Genomic DNA, 5,284 nt, shown 5'->3' on the forward strand with positions numbered 1-5,284 from the left:
AAACTATTCCATTCACTGTTGCAACAAAAAGAATTAAATACTTAGGAATATATCTACCTAAGGAAACAAAAGACTTGTACATAGAAAACTGTAAAACACTAGTGAAAGTAATCAAAGAGGACACTAATAGATGGAGAAATATACCGTGTTCGTGGATTGGAAGAATATATATTGTGAAAACTTTCATTCTTTGACATCTCAGTAGATGTTTTATGAAAGAAGTGATGAAAGATCTGTTTGGGAAAAATTGGGTTTAAAAAGGGAAAAATATTTTTAAAATTCTCAGATACTTTAATATCTAAGTAAGCAAATGAATCTACAAGAAGCTTGGTTATAAGGTACATGGAATATTTTTCCAGTGAAACTATTACCATCTTGAAGACATTCGTGTTCCACAGAACATAGTTTGGGAAACACTGTCTTAAAGTTCAGAAATATCAACATATAATGTATATATACAATCTATAAGAAAGTGCTCTGTACATCAGTCTGCAATTAGGGCCTGAAAATCGTCTCATCCATTTCAGAACTTCCTATCATTTTCTTTCACTTAGTTTGCTGCCTTTCTGTTCCAAATAGTCATTGCTTCCCTTATTATTATGCTCCATCCCTGTTTCTTCCTAATAGCAAGTGTTTCTTTATTATCATATCAGCCCATTCTGCATTTTTTTGCACACTGCTTTTCCTTTCCTCCTCTCTTAGCTTACCTTCTCTTCCCCTAGTTGGCCCTGTCCATCCCCTTTTCTCAAATAACACTAAGTATGCAATAGCTGCTCATGATTTAGCTACTATGTGCATAAGCCAGGCTTGTATTCTAGTAAAGTTTCTCCTCTTATCCCAACTATATCTCTTTTTTAAGATTTAAATTTTACCATATCAAGAATAAGGATCAATTTCATAAAGATACTATGCTTATAGACATTAAAAGACAAAACCAAGAGCTTCCATAGTTATTTCTGGAATTATGGTCTGATTCTATCATCTTTGAACAGAGTATTCTGACTGCCACATGGATGGACATGGGAAAACTTCTCCCACCTACCTTGACCTCTGTTTTTCCTACTACATCCTTTCCTTCATATACCCACCCATCCATTCTTTATTCTACACACTGAAGGAGGACTTCTATATCTACTGAGGGCTCCTTTTCTTAAGCATTGAAAATACCAAGATTAATAAGATATGGTGCCTATCCTTGAAGAGAATATGGTCTAATCATAGGAGATAGGCATGTAAACCAATGACTACACTCATTCTCATAAGTGCTATAAAAAGTACAGAGAGAACCCTGCTGGAGGTCCCTAGAACCTTTTGAGGGTAAGTAATCTATGACCCACCTCCCAGAGTAATGGAAATAAAAGCAAAAATAAACAAATGGGACCTAATTAAACTTAAAAGCTTTTGCACAATGAAGGAAGCTATAAGCAAGGTGAAAAGGCAGCCTTCAGAATGGGAGAAAATAATAGCAAATGAAACAACTGACAAAGAATTAATCTCAAAAATATACAAGCAGCTCCTGCAGCTCAATTCCAGAAAAATAAATGACCCAATCAAAAAATAAGCCAAAGAACTAAACAGACATTTCTCCAAAGAAGACATACAGATGGCTAACAAACACATGAAAAGATGCTCAACATCACTCATTATCAGAGAAACACAAATCGAAACCACAATGAGGTACCATCTCACACCAGTCAGAATGGCTGCCATCAAAAAGTTTACAAACAATAAATGCTGGAGAGGGTGTGGAGAAAAGGGAACCCTCTTACACTGTTGGTGGGAATGCAAAACTAGTACAGCCACTATGGGGAACGATGTGAAGATTCCTTAAAAAAAAACTGGAAATAGAACTTCCATATGACCCAGCAATCCCACTGCTGGGCACACACACCAAGGAAACCAGAATTGAAAGAGACACGAGTATCCCCAATGTTCATTGCAGCACTGTCTACAATAGTTAGGACATGGAAGCAACCTAGATGTCCATCGGCAGATGAATGGATAATAAAGCTGTGGCACATATACACAATGGAATATTTCCCAGCTATAAAAAGGACACATTTGAGTCAGTCCTAATGAGGTGGATGAAACTGGAGCCTATTTATTTTACACAGTGAAGTAAGTCAGGAAGAAACACACCAATACAGTATATTAACACATATATATGGAATTTAGAAAGACGGTAACAATGACCCTATATGCAAGACAGAAAAAGAGACACAGACGTTAAGAACAGACTTTTGGACTCTGTGGGAGAAGGCAAGGGTGGAATGATTTGAGAGAACAGCATTGAAACATATATATTACCATATGTGAAATAGATGACCAGTCCCAAGTTCAATGCATGAAGCAGGGCACTCAAAGCCGGTACACTGGGACAACACAGAGGGATGGGATGGGGAGGGAGGTAGGAGGGGCGCTCAGGATGGGGGACACAGGTACAGCACACCCGTGGCTGATTCATGTCAATGTATGGCAAAAACCACCACAAAGTAGTTAGCCTCCAATTAATAAATAAATTTTTTAAATAAAACACGGTGCCTATTCTTAAAGAGCATATAGTCCAGTCATGGGAGATAAGCATGTAAACAGATGACTACACACATTCTCATAAGTGCTATAAAAAGTACAGACAGAATCCTGCTGGAGGATCCTAGAACTTACAAGGGTAAGTAATCTTCACAGGAAATGCAACCAAAAGGACAAGAGACACAGACGGTTTTTGAATGAGATGATGTGACACAGGTTATAGGTTCAGTAAGCAGAGAACATTTTTATGACTACCTCTGAAAGCTGATGTGGGCAGAAAACCTGAGGTTAAATTTTCATACTCCTGGTTTCATGAGTCCATATTGAAACACAGTTTCGTTAATCCTGCAATAATAAGTGACTTGCTTTAAAGCCAGTAGAGAAAGAAGTGGTCTTATATAGTGAGATGACATATATTATTTGGTACAGCTTGGCCAGGTGCCCAGGGAATTTGGGGAAATGTAACTCCTTATGTGGAGATATTTCATTCTTTTGTTCATCTTTTTGCCCTAGGTTTTCAAGTAGACGTTAATGAATTCAATGAGTCTCTTCAAAAGACATCCTTGAGGTGACCCTAGTGCAGAGAAACTTTTCCACAGTCTGTAAAACAGACCAGTGTAGACATGTACACAGGAGTTTGCCAAGTGGAGAAAGAAAAGAAGCAGAATTCAAGCAGAGGCACAGCATGAACAAAGGCACAGAAAAGCGATGGCTTCGGCATGTTTGGGAAGGACTGAATTCATTCAGGAAGCCCTAGTGCTATGCAGGGAGATGAGACCAGATGGACCGGTAAAAGCATGAAGGAGCTTGTAAACAAGGTCAGAAGTTTACTTTCTCCCTTATCGATATTAGGGAAGCCAGAAAAGGATTAAAGCAAGAGGGTCACATGGTCAATTTTGCATTTTAAGAAGTAAATCCGGTGATATTTTAGAAGACAGACAGAGCTCAAAACAGCTGGGTAGCTGGAAACATGATAAGGAAATGTTAACGATAGTCTTGGGAGGATGGGATTGAGAGGAGAAGACAGTCTGAACCAAGATAATTAGAAATGAAGATAAGAAAAGAGGCTAATTCATAGAAATACTGCTAAGAGAGAATTCTAGCATCCTGGAGCCATCTTGTACCAGCTTGCAAGGGTCAATTATATATTCAGAAATTTTGTGAGTTGGTTGTTAAACCATTGGTAGCTTGGTATCAGCCATGGAAATTGGCCACAGGAGTCAGCAAACACTATGAATCAGGGTTTTTAGTTTTTCAAGAGTCTGTGTAGCAGAGTCCTAGATGGAACTGACAGGATGTGGGTGACTGGATAGAAGGAACAAACAGGAGATATCAGATATTGTGGAGGCTGAAACTTTTACAATTTAGGGGATCCTCCTTAAGAAAAAGAATATAGACTCTGAATTCAAAATTAGGCATAAATAATGGACAGCACTCAAGAGGAAGGGGCATATGTATACCTATGGCTAATTCTTGTTGATGTTTGACAGAAAACAAAATTCTGTAAAGCAATTATCCTTCAATTAAAAAATAAATTAATTTAAAAAAATAATGGACAGCAGGAGAATTCCTGGAAGCCAGCAATAATTCAAATACACACGGAAGTGACTACAAAACCACAAAAAATATCCTGCTAAACCCAAACTAAATGTGTCCCCAACTCAACTTCCCCTTAGCCAGAAACTAAAAGTGCCCACAACCACTCCAACACCACTTCACACAACGGGAAGGATGTCAGAGAAGTCAAAGTGGAAAGAAACAGCAGTCATAACCCACTGTGGTTAAAATGTCTTACATGTGCACATTTTACAAAAACACGCAACCATGTGAACCCCTTGCCAGGGCAGCTCTCAGAACCTGGGAAAGGGTCCCTGAAGTTGCAAGAATCTGAAGCTTAACCTTCACGGTGAATTTGCCTCTGAGGGTGAGAGAGGTATCCAGAGTAACACGAAGATTCAGGAGACCATGCGTGGCTCATATACTTATGTCCAGTTCCACAAGAGACTCATGATGGCTAGATGCCTAGTGACACTACTATCCAAAGAGCGCGGAGCATCCCTACTAGATGTCAGATTTCAGGGCTTTCCCTGATTGGTGGAGGAAGCCAGCACTGTTCATATATCCCTGTTAACTAGGTATCAAGAACCAACCTTCAATGATAACCTTGTCATCCCTGATAGCCCATTTCCAAAAGCACACCAGCTCCTTTCCCCCGTGGGCCCTTGTAGAGAGCCCTCTGGTCTTCAGCAGTGATGCTGCTGGAGGAAGTCACAATGAGGAAAGGTGAAATCTGTCTAGCGCAAGCCAGAATAATCCATTCCAGACACATGTGTAATGCCGGGGAAACAGGTGCAAACAATTGAACCAGCTGTCAGCAAGCCACAGGGATCGCTTTTGATATCTTAATCGTGAGTTGATCCGTGAGCCACGTTGACAGCATCACTGTCATAGCTGACTGCACATCTGTAAACCTTTTTGAGTCTCTTCTGATGTCCACTCGAGTCTCCGAAAAGCCTGACATCGAGAGAGACTTAAATTGAGCGTGATTGCCTCTGTTTCCGTTTTCCTGCCACGGAACCAGAGGGTTGACAAATGCCAATAATGGCTAATTTTCACTACTGTTTGTCATGTGCCACACAACGCAAGGGCAGAGAGCCAGGCCTGATTCCCTGAGAACATCCTGCCGTTGTTGGTTTAAGGGACGGCTTATCCTCTGTCTGTTAAATAAGGGATTTTCCCAGTAGCCAATTTCAGG

Source organism: Moschus berezovskii, chromosome 16, assembly GCF_049115385.1.
Source record: "Moschus berezovskii isolate FMDL1 chromosome 16, NW_MosBer_1.0, whole genome shotgun sequence".
NCBI lineage: Eukaryota > Metazoa > Chordata > Mammalia > Artiodactyla > Moschidae > Moschus > Moschus berezovskii.